Below are 24883 nucleotides of genomic sequence, written 5' to 3'. Positions count from 1 at the left end.
TGTCAAACAGAAGATCAAATGATTTCAAAAAAGCAGGCGGAACGGAAGCAGGAGGACAAGCTTTTTGCAAGTATAATGCTTAACTCCAGGGATACAATGTTTCTAATTGGATTTTCTGAGCTGGAAGTAAAGATGGCGTTTTTTTGTTGCGATTTTAAAAGTGAAAGCTAGAAAGGAAAGTGTCTGCTAATACACTCGTGCTCAGAGACTGGCTTTAAGTTGCTGGATTAGATTTTAAAGAGCTGTTTAGGAAAAGATTATCTCGTTTGGTGATTTATAAAGAAATTGCTGAAAGTTGCTCAAGAGGATGGCTGTGACTTTATGACTTTATGGTTGTGGGAAGAAAGAAAATCTTTTTAAAATAAAATGGCTTCCAAGAAAGGAGATTTTGAAAGTGCTGGAAGCTATTTGGAGGTGTCAGAAATGAAACAGTTGTCTGATTTACAGAACTACAAGGATTTTGATGCAGAATTTACAGAATTTATAAAAGAAGCCATGAATAATCATACTGCAGCTATAAGTAATCAAATAGCAATTCTTAAAGGGATAACAACAGAAATGATTGAGGAGACAAAAGCAAGTACGGAGCATGATGACAATCCAGGAGACATTTTGATTGAAGCAGAGAAGGTGGAAGAATCTTCTCAAGAATTTTCAAGCTTATTCTCTGCTCTTTTTGAAAAAAATGATAGAATCTTTCAAAATTACGACTTGGTTTGGAAGAAAGTAGTAAATGACCAGACTTCCGAAGTTTCAAAAGATGAAGGAGATTTGCCAGTGGTATTTATACATTTAATAGAAAAGAAACAACTGAACTTTTTTTCACAAACTCTTGACAATCTTTGGTTTTACAGACGAAGGAATTAACTGATTTATATAAGCAAGAAGAGGCAATATGGGGGCTCTAAATCAGAGGCAATTTTCTCAAAAAGGGGACAATCTTTGCAGTTACATCAACCTCAAATTAAAATTAAAAACCTCCTCAAAATAGAAGTAGGAGGGATGCAGAAAGACTGGAAAAAATATAAAAAGAAAGCAAGAATGGAAGATTAACCTTTCTTTTTGGTTTTGCAGTTGTTCTATTCATGGTTAAAAATGATTATGTTTTAGGTGTTATAACTACTGAGGGGGGAAAAGTATAAATTTAAATATTGATTTTTAAATATGATGCATTAATGGTTAATTAAAATGATTATGTTTTTTTTTTAAAAAATGTAGAAACTTAAATAATGATAATGGCTAAAAATGATTATGTTTTAGGAGTTAAAAGTTGGAGGGAGGAAAAAAGACTGAGGGGGTAAACGTACAGATTATGATTAATTAAGGTTTATTTTTTGTTTTAAGATTTTTAAAATATTTGAGAGTAAGAATGTAAGATTAATCTTTTTTGGTTTTCTAGTTTATGTATTAATGGTTAATTAAAACGTTGATGTTTACGTTTTAAAATTTTAAAAATTGGAGGGAGGAACAACGAAGGGGAAAAATGTAACTATTGAATATTTAAGGCTTATTTTTTGTTATAAGATTTCAAAATATCTGAATTTTGAGAAAAGTAGGAGGGGAAAAATGTTTTTGTAAATGAATTGAATACCTTATTGATATATTAAGAGAATTTTTAAGGTTTGAATGCTTAATATTTGTTAATGGTTTTGAAACTTTTAGAGTTATTGGATTATTTGCTACTTTGAGTCTATAAAAAGGGAGGTTGATGAAATTGTAAAAGGGGAGTTAAGGGGTCTTGGGAGCTATTAAATCTTGCAGTTAGCTAGTTTATTTTAGCGAATGTTTGGTGAAATCTATGCCCTGTTTTTGTTCTGGGAAGTCGGGGGTGGGGGGTGGTGAGGAGGGGTTGAAGATTGAGTTTAGAGATGGATTATGGATTAAAAAATTTTTTTCTTTTTTTTTGATGATAGTTCGAATGATTGCTTATATTGTATACTTGTTTGATCATAAAATAAAAACTTAAAAAAAAAACAAAAAAAAAAAAACTACCCAGCCCATTACCCAGGTCGTTAAAACACAAAAGACTAATGGGCACACATCAAGGACCTCACCCACACAGGATGTTACGAAATAGCTGACTAATCTGCAAACATCAACTCCATCAACTAATCAAGATGTAACAACACAGGCAACCAACCCGCTCACAGCAACAAAGCCAGCACTCCCCACCTCCCCACCAGTATTTATAGAGAGACGGCAGCTCCGATCACGCTTTGCTTGCACAGGCACGAAGCCGAAGGCACCAGCCTGAAGATGATGAGTGGGACCTCGTCGAAACGTCGCCAAGATACTCTCAATCTTGCACGGGAAAAGACCCAACAATTATTTCAACATGGACTCATTTTGGATTGGGGAAATGAGACCTAATTTCTATTTTACTGCATTTAATCTTATGTTGCCACTATCATTACATTAATCTATTTATAGTATTTATAGTATATAATATAACTTGTGTTAGTTCTGATTGTTCCTGGATGCAAGCTAGAAAAAAATGATTACAAGATTGCAGTATAGTGATGGTATAATAGCAGCTTTCTACAAGCATTTAATATCCTGGTGTGTGTGTGTGTGTGTAAGAGTGTGAGTGTGAGTATACATGCATGCCTCAATATATTTTCATTTCTATCTGATTTCTATTTACAATGTGTTATAGAATTTCTATCTGATATTTGTCTTTACATATTTCTTCTTGATTCTTTTCTGCTGTACTTAATTGAGTAAAATTCATACAATGGCAGTAATGCCAATGTGAAACCAACTTTTTTACAATTTAAGACAGAAAGAATCAAGTTAAGAGAACATAATTATGTTTACATTATGCGCCCAAGAACTATCAGACCAAACCATGAAATGTCAAGTACAAGTCTAACGTCAGATGAAAATTTACTCACTGGATTTAGGGAATATATACATCCTTAGTTCCAGCTTCTCGTTGTTTAAGCAACTTAAAGAATCATTGCAAAGATAAATAAGAAATGTATATAGTTTGACTGACCCTCCAAAGGGACATGTAGCTAATACAGACATGCATAGACAAATATATTGTATATGTTAACATCATGATTCTTGGAGGACTGTAGCTTGCCATACATACATGGGACATTAATTGTACAACAGAGCCCTCTTTCTCTTCCATACAAAGTAGAAATCTAAGAGTGTGCTTAGTATGCAGAGAAATATTGGTAATAAGAGATCAGTGCATCGTCGAACTAACCAGTGGTACCCATGGGGGCTGGATGGGGAACTCAAGAAAGTTTTGATTGTGGCTGCAACCATGTCCTTTTTAAACTGCATTTCCTGCATCAACTTGATGCCTTTGCAAGTCTCCCATTCTCTGGGTTATTGCTTCAGAGTATTTGTACACACATGCCAGAATTAAACAGTTGACAAATTTACTTGAACTGACCTCTATTAAATGCCACTCATGTGCAGATACTACACTTGTTTTGGCAGTATTAGACTAAAATTTAATAACATTGCAGGACTAGCTGATTAGCAGGGCATATGTCTTGAATAAAGAAGGTCCAAGGTTCAGACTCTGGCATCATTTGTTAAAAAGAGGCCCTCCTGAAACTATTAGAAGCTGCTGCCAATGAGAGGAGAAATACTGGTGTACATGGACAAGACTAACGAGCAAAAAAGTTCCCCATAACAGCTGCCACTACCATTCGGCCTCTTAACTTTATGGGAAAGAATCAAGGTGCAAGTACACATACATATATCACTCATTTGTCTGCTCTCCAGCCATTAAGTGCTCCTGGAACAGTTTTTCATGCAATATTCCATTAGCAGATATTTTTTGGCTTATTAAAAAGATGGCCTTGTTTTCTGTTATCAGTGAAGAAATGAAATATTTTTTTATTAAAATAAAGGAAGAAGGGAGTATTTAAATGAACTCCAATAAATTTAATGGGACAATCCATTGCACATAAATGCGCACATTCTATTCTTTGACTCATAACAATTACATCACTATTTACTTTACAAAAAACTTCAGTTGTGTCATTATTTGATTGAAGCCAGGCCTCTTGCCATGTGACTCTAGTTAATTCTTGGCTTGTGTTGTACTATTATGAATTAGCTACTTAACTACTTCCAATATTTCATTTATTTTTTTATTTATTTTTTACCAATAACTTAAGGCAGTGAATACATCCAATATACCTTCCTCCTCCTGTTTTCCCCACAACAACCTTGTGAGGTAATTTGGGCTGAGAGAGAGTGCTGGCCCAGTTACTCAGCTGGCTTTATGGCTAAATTGGGATTAAAATTAACAGTCCAGTGTTTTTTTGTAGTCCGGTGCCTTAACCACTAGACCAAACTGGCTCTCTCTGCTTAATTTGGAAGCGAAACTGTCTCAACTGAGAGGGAAAAAAGAATCTGTCTCAGTAAGTTCTCTCTTGGTATTGCTTCACTTCTTTGTAAAACTTCTTTTTAAAAACCATTAACATGCATCTTTTCAAAGAGGTTTTTCATTTATTTTAATTGTTTTAAATAGATATTGCTTTATGTTTTTCCTCTCAGTAGCTGACAGTGCAATCAGATGAACAATAAAGAAAGAAAACAGCATGCATACAGTAAGAATCTAGGAAATACAGTTTGGACGAGGTTGTTGAGAGACTTAATTATCACATACATTAAAAAAATATATGAAAAAAAAAGTTCTGGGACAAAAAAGGAGCGAGAGCTTGCTTAGAAATGCCACAAGCCGGTGTCAGTGTGAAGGTTTACACAGTGCATCCTGGAAACAGAGAATAGTCCCGACTGTAGGCGACTGTGATAAACTCCAAGCAATTCTGCAGAGTGCTGAACAGCAGTAAAAAAGCAAACCAAATTACAGGAAGCATACAGCGGTGACAAGCATTAATAGTGCCATTATCTCAAGATAATGCTGCACTGATAAAATATTTTACCATGGCCAGGGTCATTATTTCCTGGGGAGAGATGCGCCTCGATATGCAACAGTCTATCACAAAATCTCAAGGGAAGCTCCACAAGATCTCTTGATGTATGAAATGCATGAGCTTTGCCACTATAACTGAAGGGAATATAATTTAGAGGACATTATTCCACTGCCGTTTAAAAGAGGCGAGGCAGGTTGCACATTTCAAGAGTGAAGCAGCCTCAATCATTTCTCTCTAGCCATCCTGTTTGGGAAAAAATAATAATCTAACAATATATTATCTACAGATCCATATATTACAGGAGAAAAAGGCAACCAGAGGCCCTACCCATACAGCTGCACCGAAACCAGGGGGGACCATCACATTCACCACCAAGGGGGAAAATTTAGGAAAGTTTTTTGTAGGGGTGAATAGTGGGTAGATGGAAGACAGATGGCAGAATCCAGCAAACTCCCACACTACAGTTTTATGTTTTTTTGCTAAAGGGTAGAATAAAACTATTTAGAATGCATAATGTCATGGTCAGGTTTGTGAAACAAGTTAAAATGGTATTTGGGAGTTTAACATGTTGTGCGAATCAAGCCAATGTCTTAGCATTTGTATGAACCTAATCTTACATCAAGCCATAATATGATCCAGTCACCTGGTCATGGCATGCTATGTGAACACAGCAATTGAATTTTGTTAGTATGAATTTGGAATTGTGCATCTTCCATGAACTCAGACAATTTCATTCCTAACGGTATTTTGTCATGGAATATAAAATGAAATTCTACACATGCTTCATTTATCATCAGGCTGACTAGCATACAAAAGCTGTTTCAGGCGTTTGGTAGGCATTTGTTCAGGAGACTAGTCCTTTTTCCATAGTGAAATTTCCAGCATTAACTATTTGCTAGATAATCTGATCTCCCAAGCAAGACTGTTTACTTCTTTTTATATATTAAATCAGCTTTAATCGATCATGCCTTATAATAATTTGATATTTTTATTATTATTCAGACAAAGAACATCTTTGTGTTCTTGGAAAAAAATGGGGGGGGGAGAATTGGTGGTATTGTCACATTTTCAAGGTTTCTGCTGGTCCTGGTTCTGAAAACTTAAATAACCAGGAATAATCTAATCATCTGGAGGCAGAAGACAGACTATATAAGTCAAGAGAGAACTTTCTGAGACATATTTTTTCCCCTCAACTGAGACAGTTTCATTTCCAAATGAAGGGAGGAGTAACTCCATCATTAAGAAATTTTTACTTACATACGTGACACAGATGAGATGCAGTTGCACTGATTTTTCAATATGACTTAAATTCATGAACATGGCAGAACAAATCTTTCTACATAACAGCTGCTGATTTCTCAGGAAAAAAAGATCATAAAAAATCAGTACTACAAGTCCATTTTTGTCCAGGGTTAAGTTCTATTGAATTCAGTAGGACTCACTGGCAGGTCAAGAGGGAGAGGCAGATTTATTGGAGATGGTGTCATTTAAAAAAAAAAAAAACAATCTTCAAAAAAAATATTGTGTTAGGAAATGGTTATTACCTAATTGTGTAGGAAGTTAGCACCCACCCCTTTCCTGGAAGAGTGAAATATTTTAGAAAATATGAAAAAGGCAGAATATTATATTTCCCTGGATGAGAAATATGAGAAGCATATTTTACAGACAAAGCAGCTCCCACCTTCCTGCCCCCCACCCTTTGTCAATGGGCCATTAAGGCCTGGGCCAGTCTATTCTACATAACAAAGATCTGCCTCCTTCAGGCAGAGCCATAGTAGGAATTGTCAAAGATAGGATTAGCCCTCTACACAATAGCAGCAGAAACTCACCACATGTGACCTGGGAAGCACATGTGACCATCAGCCAGCAAGGCCCCCACCCCCTGGGAGTCTGACAACCAATCAGGATACTCTTTCGGGGCCCCAAGAAATGCAGAGCCAGAGAGAGCATAAAACCCCGAAGATTTACTGTATCAGCCCTTTTCTGTTCAGGAACTCAAGCTATGTGATCCTGTCCACCATTAAACCATCTTTCCAAGCAGTCTCCATGTTTCCAGTGTCTGTTTTCCCCACTTGGAGCAGAACCTAGAAGGATGTTTCTTCCAACAATTGGCGAGCCAGTGGGACTCCAAGCTAACCTAACCAATGGACCAGGCCCAGGTAAGCCTCCCTTGCTAGCAGCAGACCCATTGAGTCTGTGGGTATGTTTTCCTGGACCTTGGCCATTTGGAACTAGGTTTTAAAGGGGTTTTGAGTTTGAGCTCAAAGGCTGCTTGGAAAGAAGGTGAGTACCTCTAAATTTTAATTTTAAAGTATGGAAAAGCATGGGAAATTTGTTTATGCCTGCATGTGTGTGAGTGAAGGCCCTTCTCCCAATCACAGTTGGATCTTGCTTTCTCTGTGCATTTCCTAGCCGCAGAAAGACTAACAGTCTGGAGAGCATGGGGGTTTTGCCAGAGCACAGGGCCTTCTGTAAGGGAAGGAGGAAGTGTGTGTGTGGGATTCCACCTGGAAAACAGTCTGATTTCACCTCTTTGAGCGACCTCTAGCCGCACCTCTGCCTACTGCTAGCTCCACTGAGCCATGACCGGTAGGATAGAGAAAGCAAGGGGGGGTTGCCAAATGTGGAACTTTGTGTTTAAAAGGAATGGAAGCCGAGCGAAAGCCAAGCGTGTGAAGGGGGGAAATAAATTGTGAAAGGGAAACCCGGTTTTGTCCAGCCCAGACACGGGGCGAGCGTGTGTGTGTGAGAGGAGGTGCCAGTACCACCTGCTGGGGTCAGCAGGTCCTCCCGGATCCCCTTTTTGGATCCGAAAAACTACGGCGATTCCCTAAGAGGAAGGGGCCCATACTTCGTAAGGGAATCGAAGTCCTTCCCAGAGCTTTTTCTCTGAAAACTGACGGCGTGCCACCCGGCTAAGTCGAAGTGATCCTTCTGGAGAAAAGGAAAGGGTCATGGGTAGCGATAGTTCACGGGTGGCGGGGACCCCTGTGGAAGAAGTGCTCGCGGCCTGGGACGCCAGGCGGGTGCCCATATTGAGGGGCATGGATAAAAGGAAATTAGGAAAATTGTGTCAAAAATGGGCTTTGCTAAGAGATAACACCGGGAAGACAAATTTGGCTAAATAAAGGTACTTAAAAGAAAAGGGAAATATATAAATAGGAATGTTGGGTTTTTGTTTGTTTGTTTGTTTGTTTTGTTTGTTTGTCTCTCTGTCTTCTATGCAACCACGTGGTATGTTTAAGATTTGTGCCTTCCCTAATTTAACTGAGATTTATGTGGGAATGATCAGTGTGTGTGAAATCTCAGAGTTCTGTTTTCTTCTCTTCATCTTCTTTGTTTTATGTGTGTGTGTCTTTGGTCGCCCTCGAGGTAATTGTAACTGTAAAATGTATCTGATCTCTAGAGACAAGAATTTTAAATTGTTAGAAAAGAAAAAAAAAAGGTTGAAGCAATGAAAATGGGGGAGAGAGAGAAAAAAGAAAGAAAGAGCCTTTGCCCTGTGTTTGTCTGGCCAACAAACACAGATTAAAGAGAGCATTTCATTTCATTTCTGTTTTTTTTCTCCTTCCCTCTCTGTATCTTAAAGTAACAACTCAAGTTTATGAGGAAACGTTTTAAGTTTGTTTACAAGGAAAAAAATCAGTCTTGCATTTACTGTATGTGTTTAAATGGGTTTTACCTGTTCATCTCTTTCCTGAGGCATGTGAATCCAGTTTTCTTATCTGTTGTGTCTCCATTTTGTTGAAACTGCATTATCTGTTTAGTAACTGCAATACTGTTGTGTTGTTTCTTTTCAAACTCTGCCTGCAAGCTATCTAACCCCCCCCATCTCTAATCCTGTTACAATGCCTTTCCTGTGAAGATTACCCACAAAAAAGGGGGAGGGGACCCTGTTCTCATGTCTTTCAGCCCTGCACAAAGGACTCTGCAAACTGTGGAAGCAGAGCACATGGATCCAGATGCTGCCTCCAAAGGAGACCTTCCATCTGATTGAACCAGGAATTGGGTTTGAATCCAGTCTCCACTGAAAGTCAGCACAGCAACCAGAGTGGAGCAGACCTTTCCAAGCCTGACTGACCAGCCCTACCACCAAGCATGCTATCCAGCAGACATGAAAGAAAAGACCCTGAGATGTACAAGTAAAGACCAAAAGACTCTTTTCAATTCCCAGAAGACAGCTGGAAAGACTATGGGGAGGGTGGAAATTCATTGTAAGGTTTTCTTTCTTCTCTCATGTATATTGTAATCAGTTTATTGTAAGAATTGTATTTGGGAGTGGTTTCCACAGCAAGTTATGTACACTCTAGATTTCTGTCTGGTGGAGAGGAGAAATATGTCCAAAATGTTTGTATTGCCTGTATTGTAAAAGTAGCTGCATACACATGCACACACAGAGAGACACACCATTCAGAATTAGATTGAAACTATTTCCTTCACTTACCTCCACACAAAGCTTCTCCTAGATTGATTTTTGCTCTGTAGCACTAAAAGCCCAAGAAGTCATACCTCCCTGCTAATTCCATGGGGAAGGAAGCAATACCCCTCAGGCAATTCCCTCACTTGAAGAGATAGCAGAAAAGTGATCTCCAAAACCCAAGCCCTGACTGTGACTCACAAATGATGCTGCCCAGTTGCCCAGTAAAGGAAGATATATTGCACTGGTGGTCTCATGAGTAGAAATCCCAGGGCTCATTATGTGTAACACCCCAAAAAAAAAAAAAAAAAAAGAATGGATATTGTACACTGGCTAACCTCAATTTGGACTCACAAATCCTGGATGCACTAAACTAAGAGCTAGGACAGGTTCAGTAACCAACCCTTGGAAATGGGCAGCCTGCAATTTAAAGGAAAACTATGGCTGTGAAAAAATTTTGGGACATGTGCTTGCTTGAAACCTGACTGGAAGCTCACAGAAAGTAATATCTGAAGTCTGAAATTAATTGGCATGGAAAATTGGATACTGTAAAATTCTTACCAGAAATTTTTTTTTCCTGGCTGCTAGACCTTCACGGTTGAAAGCTTTTGGAAGCCACTGAAGGAATCCTTTTCTGTTGCCTCTATCAATGCCTCCCCTTTGCATTAGAAAATTAAAAGCACCCATTAAGGCTCCCTGATCTGATCAATTTTAATCTTTTGACAAGAACTTGTTTCAAAACTCACGTTTTGAAAAAAAAGAGTAGGGATTGTAGGAAGTTAGCACCCACCCCTTTCCTGGAAGAGTGAAATATTTTAGAAAATATGAAAAAGGCAGAATATTATATTTCCCTGGATGAGAAATATGAGAAGCATATTTTACAGACAAAGCAGCTCCCACCTTCCTGCCCCCCACCCTTTGTCAATGGGCCATTAAGGCCTGGGCCAGTCTATTCTACATAACAAAGATCTGCCTCCTTCAGGCAGAGCCATAGTAGGAATTGTCAAAGATAGGATTAGCCCTCTACACAATAGCAGCAGAAACTCACCACATGTGACCTGGGAAGCACATGTGACCATCAGCCAGCAAGGCCCCCACCCCCTGGGAGTCTGACAACCAATCAGGATACTCTTTCGGGGCCCCAAGAAATGCAGAGCCAGAGAGAGCATAAAACCCCGAAGATTTACTGTATCAGCCCTTTTCTGTTCAGGAACTCAAGCTATGTGATCCTGTCCACCATTAAACCATCTTTCCAAGCAGTCTCCATGTTTCCAGTGTCTGTTTTCCCCACTTGGAGCAGAACCTAGAAGGATGTTTCTTCCAACAATTGGTTGGCCAGGAAATATATAAGCCAACATTGTATGTTTGTATTATGTGAATGTATTATGTAGCTTTAAGAACTGTGCTGAGTCATTTTGCATCCTGATTGGCTGAGCTCTGTAGCCAATGTATTTAAGGAGAGCTAAATTATGGTTAGTGTGGACACTACACCATTTTTACCTGCTGCTACGCTGTAACTCTTTTTGACCTTTCTATGGTCAATTGTTTGATCATGATTATTTATTTACTGTTTTCTGATATTTATTGAACTGTTTTTATATTGTTCCTGATTGTTACTTGTATTTTTCTACAAACTGATAAGAAGATTTTATATCCCTGGATTGATTTTATATTGCACTTTATATGGCTAAGACTGGATTGTTAAAGGACTATGATTTTGTTTTCCCTAAAAGTAAAATACTATAAAACACAGTTTGTCTGTATGTTATTCACAATTACTCTCAAAAACGTTTCCGTGGGTAAAACTCTAACGGTATTCTGCTTTATAAACCACAACTTCGGGTGTAACACAACAATATCCTTACCATATTGTTAAATACTTCATTTTTTTAAAAAAAAAACCATATCTTCATAGCTCTCTTCATTGCTTTACCCCCAAACTTAAACTCTTAAGACATGCTGCTGGTTCAACACATTTTCAAAGATCTGAACTGAAAAATTGAAATCTGACCATTGATTTCTGCCATTGGTGATCCAAACAGCTGAGTAAATTAATGTCCAGAAAACCACCATTACTGCTAATCTTAGCAACTATTCAGCAATTAAGCTATGATTTATTGATGGCTCATGTGAGTGTTTACTATTTTTTTTTTAAAAAAATTCCTTTTTACTTTCACCAATTGACATTTTCAAGGCATGTAATCTAAAGGTCAATTCAAAACCCATAACATGAACCCACAGGAATCTATGGAAGATTTACATAGAAATCAAGTGTAAGAAATTAATGATTTTCTATGTATTGAAGGAGAAGAATCAGACAACTGAAGAAAGGAAACCTGATGGAAGCTAAATATTTGAGAAACACAACTTAAGTGATTTATGTAGCATTGATATGTAGGATTGATGACAGGTTTACCAGTTTTTCTAATATCAAAACACAACTCGTGATGGAGTTTATTCCCCCTCATGCCAATACTACACTCTTCTCTGATCAAATTATTGTGGATATGTGCCAAATATCTACAAGGACAAATTCAACTGAGACAGAGAGTTACAGAACCCTTGTGCTTTTCAGATATGATGTCACTACAGCTCCCAGTATTCCTTGTCAGCATGAAGTTTGACAGTGCTTGCTTGAAATTTTGAGACTTTAAGAGTTCCTAGCAGGATCATTGGAAAGGTTAAGTCCTAACTGTCGTTGTCAGCACTATTTGGTGATAGCTTCAAGGAGCTCAATTTCATCGGGCTTAAATACTCCAGTCCTCACTGATTAGGTATGCCATGGTATTCATTGTTAGATGTTAATAAAAGTACATTTCTGAAACCGGTTGCTACCAGAAACACAGTTCTGAAAATTTAATATTGGAAAAATAGTCTTTCCATTAAATGTTACTGCAGAAGTCTTCCTTACTAGATACTATACATTCTGCTTTTGCATGGTTCTCATATTTTTGTGTTAATCCCCTCCATGGGGTCTATCAGATCAGCTTTCCCCAAATGCTGAACTGATTGAGTTCCAGAAAGAACTTGGGGCTGTTATGGAAAGTCTACTACACAGTTCTTAATTATGGTATCCTTCTGGACTGGTTTGAGGGGTTTGGGATGGAAAGTACAGTGTTGTACTGTTTCTCCTCCTTCTTCCAGGGTTAGTTCCAGTCAATGTTAATGGGGGACAAAGATCCAACTCATGACCCCTATTTTATGGGGAGCTGCAGAGTTCTCTTCCCCTTTTATTTAATATTTACATGAGGCCATTTGGTGAGGTGATGCAATGGTTTGGGATGAGGTATCATCAGTATGCTGAAGTCAGGCTCTAAAAACCAAGAAAGATACACTGAGATTCTTCTAAGCAGTTTCCTTTATTATCCCTCGCTTATAAACAGAAATCTTGCCAAGCTAAAGCTAACGTATTAAAAAATACTCTGAGAACTCCTAGGGAGAAGCTGTTTTAACTCTCTTCCTCCCACACAAACTATCTAAACTTTGCCCCTTGGGAATGCACTGATTTCTTCTTGGGAATCCAGATTACCTTCCACCACATTTGATGATAACCAGTTTTATATCCGCATCCCAGATAAAAGAATGAATCTCTGTAAACTGAGCAATGCCATGGATGTCCTGTCTCAGTGCTTAGAGGCTGTAGGAGCCTGGATTGTAATGCAATGGGCTTTGACTCAATCCAAGCAAGACTTTAGGTCTTTGGGCCTTTCAGTATCAAAGTTTTTCTACCTTTCAACCTGGACAGAGTGGCAGTGTCTTAGAGAAAATCGATGTCCAATCTGGGGCCCATCTGGACATAGCTTGTCCTGGAAGAGCAGGTGATAGCTGTGGCTAAGAGGGCCTTTTCCCTGTTTGTGCTGGACCAGGAGGCTCTGTTCACTGTCATTTATGCTGTTGTGACCCACCGTTGAATTATTGTAGTTGGGATGCCCTTGAAAATCATTCAGAACCTTCACCTAGTGCAGAATACAGCTGCATGGATAGTTAATAATATTAGTTATTTGGCACATGTAACACCACACCTTCTTGATCTGCATTGGTTGTCAGTGTGTTTCCTAGTACAATTCAAGTTTCTGGTTGTTACCTTTAAAGCCCTTTAGTGCTTGGAACTGGGTTATCGGAGGGACCATTCTCCATTTGCCCAGGTATTTCTAGGTATCCAATCCAGTCTGGCAGGATGGACATACTCGGGGTCCCATCAGCCAAGGAACATTGCTTGGTGAGGATCAGGAGGCATGCACCTGGTCTCTGGAATTTCCCCCCTCTAGACAGAGATGGGTTTCAGCAGGTTCTGACTAGTTCTGGATAACCGATAGTAGAAATTTTGAGTAGTTCGGAGAACCGGTAGTAAAAATTCTGACTGGCCCTGCCCCCATCTATTCTCTGCCTCCCAAGTCCCAGCTGATCAGGAGGATATGGGGATTTTACAGTATCCTTCCCCTGCCATGCCCACCAAGCCACACTCACAGAACCGGTAGTAAAAAAATTTGAAACCCACGACTGCCTCCAGAGATTAAGATAACTCTGACCCTGTGGGTCTTTTGTAGGGCCTTGAAGACCTAGTTATGTGCTTCAGTCTGAAATATAAATTGTGTGAAATGCCCTGTTTCCTGATTAAGTTAACACCCATGAATTATTATGGTTTCTTGACTGCTGTCTGCATTTAATTTTTTTTGTACACTGTAATTGTAATTTGTTTTTTACTTGACTTCATGATCGTGTGCCACCCTGAGTTGCTTGTTTGTGATGGGCAACCACATAAATTGAATAAATAAAAAAATATTGAGAAATTGCCACTTTCATACATTACATCCACTAAAATCAATCAAATTATGAATTCTTCAGTACTGGAAACTGAGCACTATTTGTCAATACTTACTGTGCAAGGGGATTAAAACATCAAGCTGAATTTTTTACTAAATGCTGATCATAATATATTAATAGGTACAAGAGATTGGAAAAGAACCTTTTTATGGAGCCTATGTAGAAAATGAATCCTTTTTTTGTTTGCACAAAGACTCCTAGTAGTTTGATAGATGGTTTTCGTTAAAAGAAAAACAAAACAGAACAAAAAAAAATCCTGTAATTGTTATCAGCCAATCTGCAATGAACCATAGCTGAGAATAACGTGTTTTTGAAAGGAAGGAGAAAGTAAGAAAAATATGGACAGAAAACAAGAAACAGGTAATAGGTGTATACATCCTGTCCCAAAGACTATTAGATCTGAAAGTTCTTGTTCTGAAAATATAGCTCAGAAGACAAGCTGTTAGATGAAACAGGAAGAAGCAGAATAACTGAACAGGTCAATTTCTTTTAAATAAAAACATCCCAAGGTTGTGGTTTTTCCGAAGTTTCATAAACTCATTCAGAACTTTTCCAAGCAATGAGCAAAAGAAATGAGATAACATTTCTTCACTGCTGCCAAATATCTCAGTTCATTTCTCTGTGAACAGCCAATACTTATATCCCCATTGAGCTGGTTACTGAATACTGAAATCATGGAAAATTGATTTAAGTGCAGTGTACTGGAAAGAATTATATTTTTATTTCATTAATTATTCCTGTTGACACGTTCAGAATTCACTGAAAGCACGATGGGTAGCAATTACAGGCACAGCTATTAATACCTATTGTTATTCTCACATTAGTTGGAAAAGTATTCCTCCATATGGAAGGCAGGGAGTGATATTAATTCACATGGGTGATTTAATTTTTAGAACATCACAATGTCCTAGGATTGTGCAGAACCTGTCACAGGCCCATTAGTCAACCATTAATTAGCCAACTCTTTTAAAAAGTGTTAGTAGCTACTCTGACAACATCAATGGAATACCCTTTAATGCTCAGAGTTACAAAGACACCAATGCCTTTTATCTATATTCTCAGTCTGTTTAAACTACACTGATGGGAGGTAGCAATGAGTTTGGGAAGGTGGCAAAGGGCATGGGAGATCATGCCAAGCCTTAGCACCCTACTTGGTGCTTCTAGGACCCAGAAAATGTGGCACATATTTAGATAATTATATCATTGTATGATAGACAGTGGTGGTATTGGTGGCATGCAAGATGCCATTAACTCCATATCATTGAATTTCAGGCAACAGTTGTATAGAATTATACAAATCATACAAATATAGGGCTGGAAGGGATTTTGAAGATCCTTTATTCCAATTCCATACCTAGTTCAAAATATATTACTGTACTATGGCAACCATCCAAAATGGCTATCTAGCCTCTGTTTTAAATAGTTCCATGGGAGATGAGGCAAAGGCAGTCTGGGCTATTGCTGAAACAGTCTTACATTAGGAAATGATTCCTGGTGTACCATAAGCATTTATTTCTTCGAACTGTAAATCCATTGCGTCTTTCTTGATTCCAAAAAAGGAAATTGAACAAGTCTACTTTGCCTTCTACATACAGCTCTCCAAGCAGTTGAAAGAAGCTCTCTTATGTCACTGCAGGGTTTCCTTCCCCCAAACTAGTCATAACTGATGTCTCCTCATTTATTTAATTCTAGTCCCCTTAGAATTTTGGTCAGTCTTCTCGGGACACGCTACATTTTGCAAATTGTTCTTCCTAAAATGGCATCACCTAGTCACAAGAACAAGCAAATTTGAATACTGGAAATTGTATTCTGCCAGAAGTACAAAATAGGTTCCAAGAAAAATAAGTACAAGGAAGGAATTTAAACCAGCCAGTAAGAACTGGGCCCCAGTGTATGTGAAATATGACTGAAGATTGAAGATAAAGCTATACAGAACACTGTCAAGGAATAAATAATGGAATGAAAGGTCCCTGAACTGAGACCTGAACAGAAGCATTCATATTGCAATAGGTCCCACATACTTTATTTTTACAATAATAACTGTTTCAAATCATTTTAGTAAGGTACTCCTCAAAATCTTCAGCTAATTCCTTTGCTTTACGCTTGTATCATTAAAAGTTTGTGACTATTTTTATACTAGTCTTTTTACTTTCCTCATTTGGACTAGCTTGTACATTTAATGAACACCATCTTACCTTTTATAGTTTTCTGATTCCCTTCATTAACTACACTGACATCCTCTTGGGCTTGTTTATGCTTTCCCTAATCTGTCACTGTCATATACATTTTTATTTCAGTTTCTATTTTAACATGGTTTTAAATAACTTCTAAGTGTGCCAAAAAGATTCCATCGTTTTTATTTTCCTTTTCAGATTCCTCTCAGATAAATCATTATCTTTCTTTTAAGATTAAAAAGGAGAATTATTGAACTTTCTGAGATTTTTCTCACATGTGTGTTGAATGTGGTTTCACTCATAAAGATCCATGAAGATTTATCTATCTTAAAAATAGATCCTCGATTTACAACTACAAATTTTATTATATTACAACCTGAATGTGTATAGTACTAATAAGTTTCTATGAATAATAAACAGTTTGTTAAGTAGTTGGTCTACATTCAGGGAGACCACCATTCAAGACTGTTCTTAGCCATTTATTGGGTTTGGGGTTCATTCTTTCTCAGCCCAACATATTGTATATCAATGTGTGGCTATCACAGAGACAACAATAAAGAGATCCCATGCAAGCTTTCTTGGTTTTCTGAAGGAAAAGAACAAATAAATCAACCAAGAGACTGAACACTGATATGAACTGCTTCAGAGAATTAGGTTGATTCTATTCACTGAACTGAATATGTCAGAACTGACTCAGAACTTTCTGAATCTTTTCTGCGAATGTTCAAATGTTTTAGTGGTCTGATTCATTCTGAACTTAACTGAATCCAGTTGAGAAATTCAGTATGAATAATTTCAGATATCTGAACTAAACAGAATCCATTTTCCAACCTATTTGAAACCTTTGAATAGATTCAGATCTGATTTACATGCCCCTAAAGTTAAGTCAATTATCATGGGTTCATAATCATGTGTTTCCTGACTTAATTGCATTTTCTTTTTCTTCTAAATATCCCTTCATCTACTTTGTATATGCCTGCATTGATATTGCAATACTATCATTCAAAAAATTAAGATTTTTGTAGTTAGCTTGTGAATTGAGTGGTTGGCTATCAAGGGGTTTCAATCGTAATGTAGCCTACATGGACATAAGATTCACACTAGTCTTATTTCTTAATCACTTTCAGATATAACTAATTTACACTTAAAGAGAGATTTTTGAGTGGCAGGATAAGAAAATTCCACTTGATGAGTCAACATTCTTTCTGAATTAGAAAGAGAAAATATTTTTTTTTAAACAAATTTAAAATTTTTGGCAAAAAGCTTTTGAACAAATTGGAATTAAAGAAATGAACTGGCCCTTTATTGAATTTTTTTTTAATTAAAGACTTCAGTCAATTTATGGATTTTACAAAACAAAAGATAAAGATAATATGATCCAGCCTATATTGCTGACTATGCAGTGTCATTTAACATGAAAATATTAAGGGCATAGGAAGTCAAAATAGGGAAAAAGTGGGAAACTTACCTTTTCTCTTTCCCATGTTTGAATCACATTCATTTTTGGAATATATTATCATAAAGTCAACCACCCGAAAAGCAGCAGAAATAATAGAGGGAACGGGAGGATCACTAGAACAACCTGCAGAGAGATTAATTACATCAGATTTGCTTCAGTTGTTTGAGCAACTGGGCAATAATTTAGCTAAATCACTTGATACTAAATTGACAGTTTTTGAAAACAGAATAGATAAAGGACTTGTAAAGATGAAATAAGAGATAAAAGAAAATTAAGTATATGGAAAGCTTTATGTAGCAAGTGTCTGAAGATGTAAAACAAATTAATGACAAGTGGAAATTCTGGAGAGTAAGACAGATGTTATAAACAAAAAGCTGGAAAAAGAACTACATAATCTGGCTCTATTGGAATTGGGACAGAAGGCATTTTCTTTGAGATTCAAAGTCAGAAGATTCTGATGAAGATATTAGAGAAAAGATTTTTAAAGCTTTAACAAAGTTTTTGGATTGGGATGAGAAGGTTACAGGGACAGAAACTGGTAACATATGTAGACTGAAAACACAATTTGAAAGAATATGAAATGTTCCAAGGGATATTTTGGTGCAGGCAAGGGATCTAGCTTTACAACAGCATTTTAATAGAAGGCTGAAGGCTGATAATAAAGACATAATTGTTCTTAAACAAATTCCTTGGAATCTTGTGAAAGATTTTTTACTAAGAGATTAAAAAAGAAAAAGATTCCATGTTGGTAGCACAGATTAGAAGGCTGTGACTTTTACTTTTAAGCAGCAGACATTTTAACAGAATTCTATGCAGAAGGCGAGGGAATTTCTAGCAAATATTAAAGAGGAATTGAAGGAGATTCAAATGGACATATCAAACGAGACTACACAAATACTTCAATAGGTACAACAGAAAATTAAAAGGAATATTGGAGTAGGCATTTCAAGTATTAACTTTTGCAAATTTTTGGATTGATTATGGATGACAAATGCTTAACATGGAACATAAATGCAACAGATGCTCCTCAAAAGAGAAAAATATTATTATTTGAAAAGTTAAAACAAGACATAATTTGCCTACAAGAGACACATATTATAAAAATATAAATCTCCAAGTAAAACCAGAATTTGTACTGACTAATGACTAATGAACAGATTTGTTGGAGTGGAAGTTAATTTGCATGGGACTAAGTCTTTGATAGTGAGAATTTATGTCCTAAATAAGGACAAACTATTGTTTTATGAATGACTTAGGAGAGATTAATCAATTTCTCTTGGTGTTTGATATAGATTGGAATAGAGTGATCTTTCCACATTTGAATCTTCCCAAAACATCTTGAGAAAAATATTTAAATCACTCATACATAAATTTTATGTCTTAATCTTAATCTTAATTAAATACTTAAATCGCTTTGTATGCACAAAGATGGAAAGAATCACCACTATTCACAATGAAGGAATGATTAGTTAAGAATGATATGTAATGGTATGTAGGAAAGGCCTTGTGAGATGGGACAAAGAGATGCTGCATAGGGAACGGTTAGATAAGAGCGGAATGGAACTTTTTGTCTCTGACTGTTCATTCTCCTCAGGCATTTCTCCTTGGGTGATTCTCCCCCAACTTATCTCCTCAGCTGGCACACCTCCAGTCATTTGCCCTGGGCAATGGGCCCTGCCTGGCCCCTGTGTCCCACACCCTTCAACATGGCCCATTCACAGAAAGAGGATTTGTCCTGGAAGTTCCACCCTCTGTGACAGTTAGCCCCCAACCAATCGGCTAGAGGGGGTGTAATAGAAATCCAGCAAAAGGAGAGAGGTGTAAAAGAATTTGTCAAAATACCTTCCTCCCTCTCTCTCTCTTCCCCCCCACTGGCCTCCTCTAAAGCCCCCCACCAATACAGAGAGGAACAGTTGGTTTACTCGGAAGTAAGTCTCACTAAATTCAATGCTAGGATTGCACTGTGAAATATTTGCCTAGTATTTCAAATGGAACAGTTGGTTTACTTGGAAGTAAGAATTCTTTAGAGGACAATTAATAGAAATTCAGCGAAAGGAGAGAGGTGTAAAAGAATTCAGACAGTGATGCTGTTATTGAGTGGGCTAAAAGCCTTCCTCCCTCCCTCCCTCCCTTCCTTCAACCAGTTAGTTAACCAAGTCTGGAAGGGTCAAATAGAAGAGAATTTTTCCTTCCTTCCTTCCTTCCTTCCTTCCTTCCTTCCTTCCTTCCTTCCTTCCTTCCTTCCACCCACCCACCCACCCACTCACCCACCCACCATAACAGCATAACATGGCAACTAGCCAGGTTTGAGGCTCTTCTAGAGGGGTGGAGCTTAGCGAAGGTTGTGTGTGTGTGTCTGTGAAAAAGGAAAGGAAGGCAGGATACAGAGATAAAAGGCCATTTCACTTGATCACACGCCAGAGAGCAGTTGGTTCCTCTTCTGAATTGGAGACCAGGCTATGGGGGGGGGGAAATAAAATTAAGGAAGATGGACGTTGCTTTGGGGAACTGAATTCAACATAAAACGAGGATTGTTGGAGTGTGAGCAATATGCTGGTGTTGTAAACCACTCAGGGAATGTGTCTCCTCTCTTCCATCACCCACCCCCAACCCCACCCAGAAGTGATATCCTAGCGATCCCACTGAAAGACACATTTTCTCCACTTTGCTTAACCCAGGTTGCAAAAAAATAATCCCTCCCACTCTTCTCCATCTCCATTCATCTCCTCCCCCACCCTCTCTAGAGAGAAAAGGGAGAGGCTGCACAGCATTTTCACATGTGGGTTGGGAGGAATGGAAGCACCCCATGCAGTTGCCCATCTAGCGGAGCCACCGCTCGCCTGCTCCCTCCCCACAATTATCAGCAAGGCATCGCTGGAATTCACACATAGACATACACACACAAAGACACACACACACACACACAAAACCTTCGCTAAACTTCACCCCTCTAGAAGAGCCTCAAACCTGGCTAGTTGCCATGTTATGCTGTTATAGTGGGTGGGTGGGTGGGTGGGTGGGTGGGTGGAAGGAAGGAAGGAAGGAAGGAAGGAAGGAAGGAAGGAAGGAAGGAAAAATTCTCTTCTAGTTGACCCTTCCAAACTTGGTTAACTAACTGGTTAAAGGGAGGGAGGGAGGGAGGCTTTTAGCCACTCAGTAACAGTGTCACTATCTGCACTCTTTTTCACCTCTCTCCTTTCACTGAATTTCTATTAATTGTCCTCTAAAGAATTCTTACTTCCGAGTAAACCAACTGTTCCTTCCTGTATTGGTGGGGTTGGGGAGTAGAGAGGAGGTTGGTGGAGGGAAGAGAGAGAGAGGGAGGAAGGTATTTTGGCAAATTCTTTTACACCTCTCTCCTTTCACTGAATTTCTATTACACCCCCTCTAGCTGATTGGTTGGGGGCTAACTGTCATGGGGGGTGAAACACCCAGGATGAACCTTCTTTCTGCTAATGGTCCATGTCGAAGGCAGGGGACATAGGGGCCAATGGTCCATTGCCCAGGGCAAATGACTGGAGGCGTGTCATCTGAGGAGATAAGTCAGGGGAGAATCACCCAAGGAGAAACGGCCAAGGAGAATGAACAGTCAGAGATGAAAAGTCCTAGACCCAATAAGTGACAGCATATACCACAAAAAGGACCCTTCCTAGTTTCTCAGGCTCTTAGGGAGATGGCAGGAGTGTTACACTTTCAAACTTGCAAGATTCTGTAATTTTTCAATAAAGTAGAATTAATTTAACTGATCATGTTTTCCATATGGTCTACCTTGTAAGGCTGACACAGTGGAACTTGTTGAGATGACTAAATTGATTTATTTGATCAAAGAAAAGAGAATATGTTTATAGTTGACTGGAAACTCCTTGTGGACCTTTGGCATAAATCACGAAAAATGAACTTATGACTTATGGTTTTGATGATTAGTCAGGATTAGAAGAAGAGAGTTTTGATGCAAGTAAGAGGTAAGTTTATTACACATACAGGTATAACTTCTGTAAAGTGATCTGTACACTTGTTTGTAGCTTTTTTCTTTCTTTTCTATTTTCCTTTTCCTTTCCCCCCCTTTCTTAAACTCTTAGCTATATTTTTATTTATTTTATTTATTTTCTTTCTCCTATTGTATATTAGTTTCAAAAACCTTTAATAAAAGTGTGTGTGTGTGTGTGTGTGTGAGGGGTGGTGATGTATTCAGATAGAGAATAGATTTAAAACTCTGGAAGCATAGTAATTTTGGCTGGAGGATGGCAACTCATCTTGACTAGAATTCTGGGAGCCACATTTTTTTTAAAAAAAATATTAGGATATAGAAAAGGTGTAAATGCTGTAGTGTTGGGGAAAAATTAATTTTAATTTAATTAACTTTTAAATAGAATTTTAATAATATTTAATGTCATGTTTCTTATTTAGCACTTTCCCCCCCTTTTCTGTCACATAAAGCATTATAATTCTTTGGTGTAATTTGCAAAGCATCTTTCAGATTAAGTCAAGGCTTTTGAAAGATCGATGCAGCTATGACTTTAAATAGTTTCATATTGATTAAAAATGCATAAACAGACATTAAGGATTTTCAAATCTTTGCCAATGTTGTTTTAAGCAATTACACTAGAGGTTCTCATATGCGTGGGTGCAGAGGTTGGATCAGTTAAATTTTACAAGGTGGTGATCAGGATATCATAATCAAAGCCCTGCCTCCTTAATTTGCACATTCAAGAAGGTGGGCTCTGTTTGTGATACCAGGCCTGCCACACTAAAGATTTTGACACTCCCCTCCATATACCTTTGCTTCTCCAGGTCTATGGATGGCTGCTAAGTATTAAATTTATAATATTTAGTTCACAACCTGAAGCTAAAACCATGCCAAGTTGTTGAAATCTATCTTATGTCTTTTGAGATGAGAACAACAACACACAAAAAAATGCAATTTTAGCAAAACATTGCAACATGAAGTCTTAATTCACATGCTTCAGGATGAAATCTAACCAACACTAGGGTAGATTTTTTTGTTTTTTACAATGATGCCACTTCAGAAGACAGAAATGAACTCATTAAGGGTCTAAAACAAAAAGCAGAGCAAAAAAAAAAAGATGGATTCTTTCAAGAGGCAAGCCATTTGAAACCAGAATGCTTGTCTAACTTGGTGAATACAACTATATACAATCAATGTTTGAAACCTATTTCATTTCTATGCTGTAACAATCAAATATTGTATTTGAACTATTTCTGTTCCATGCCAATAGGTTCATCATCAGTTGTGCTTTTGATTAAAATGTGCTTTTAAATGTTAAATATTGATTCCCATCACTTACGTCTCCTTTAAGAATTAGCATTTAAAATATATAGAGAGAATCATTTCATTCTTTATCTTCCCACCTTTTTTTTTTACTTTGATACTTTTTTTGTGGATTTTTTTTTTTTTTTTTGGCTTATGGCAACAAGTAAATTTCCTCACTCAGTCACGAAGCCCGTCAAAAAGGCAAATCTCCAAGGTTTAGCTTTTGTGTGTAAGATTTTTCACACAGCTCCACATCTAATTATCTGTATATACTATTGGCTGAGGCTCACAAGGTATTGCTTATTGGAATTGACCTGCTAGACATCTCAGGCCTTGAGGACGAATGAATAAATAACTTTGCTGAATGCTGCTGAATATGTAATAATGTAATTAGTATTCTTGCCAACTGAATTGAAAATATTGGGCCGGGCTTTGCTCATTTTTAAAAATATATGTTTCCTTGAAAATATGAAACACATACGAGCTTTGAAAAAGCAATGGAAAACATTTAGAGTAAATTAGAGGCTGCCATCTGATTTGAGTTGGAAAAGTACCATTTTATTTCACAGTCCCAACAAAACTGGTGTGAAAGTAAAAACAGTATGAGGATTGGTTATTGATTATTGCTCTGCAAAAGATTTTTCTAGTTTCACATTTTTTTTAATGCTCATCCAGTCTGATGGAAAAGAAATTGTTTTTATGTAGAATCCTTATTAATGGATTGTGAAATCTTTTTAAAACTTATCTTTGAGTATGAGATGGTCAAGGGGACATTGTAAGGGTCAAATCTTATCATTTTTCCAGCTTGCTATAAGATCTAGATGTTTGCATTTGGATTAAATCGCAAGGAAAAAACACCTAAAGGGAATTAACTTCTTATGATTTTTCAAATTAGCAAATGGGAGCAGCAAGGGAGACTAAGGGAGGGAAAATACACAACAGCACCTTCTGCCCTCTTAGCTCAGAAAGCTAACTTAAACTAAGGCCTGTAAAACAGGAAACTAAAACATTCCACTTAGGTTTCAGAACCACATTAGGGTTCAGGGATAATACATTTAGAATGAAACATTGTCAAATGACAAATGTGAGCGAAGCAAAGAGGTAGAGACTATCCAGTATCTTAAACTGCTATACAAGGGGCCATTGCTATAGAGTTAGCTGTCCATCCTGGAAGACTTCAGCCTGTTGAGTAACAGAATAACAGAGTTGGAAGGGACCTTGGAGGTCTTCTAGTCCAAGCCCTGCTCAAGCAGGAAACCCTGTATCATTTCAGGCAAATGGTTGTCCAATCTCATTTTAAAAACTTCCAGTGTTGGAGCACCCACAATTTCTGGAGGCAAACCATTCCATTGATTAATTGTTCTAACTGATAGGAAATGTCTCCTTAGTTATAGGTTGGTTCTGTCCTTGATTAATTTCCATTCATTGCTTCTTGTCTTGCCTTCAGGTACTTTGTCCAGCACTCATCACATTTCTTAAAGTTTTGCAGTCTGAAAGCATTTTGTTCAGCACTGTGGAAGAAATTCTCAGATTTCTGAGAAACTCCTGAGAGGAAGATACCTCTCAACTTTCTTCCAAACTCTGCAGGGGAATGTTGACAAGAGCACAATGAAGATAAAAGCAAAGGAACATGGTCATTCTGATTCCTTCTTGGAGATAAGAAGACCACTCTGCTTTGCAAAGTTCTAAAGGGGAAGCTTTGATAAAGGGAAGGATTGATTTGAAGCAGAAAATGTATCATGAATCCGATGTAGAACAACAAATAACTATTGTGCAAAGTTGGGAAAAAAGAGATTGAGGATTTATCTCCCCCCTTCTAATATTTGAACA

Source organism: Pituophis catenifer, unplaced genomic scaffold (assembly GCF_029215685.1).
Source record: "Pituophis catenifer annectens isolate HBS135680 unplaced genomic scaffold, rPitCat1.0.hap2 SCAF_1, whole genome shotgun sequence".
Lineage (NCBI taxonomy): Eukaryota > Metazoa > Chordata > Lepidosauria > Squamata > Colubridae > Pituophis > Pituophis catenifer.
Note: the sequence above shows the minus strand (reverse complement) of the source record.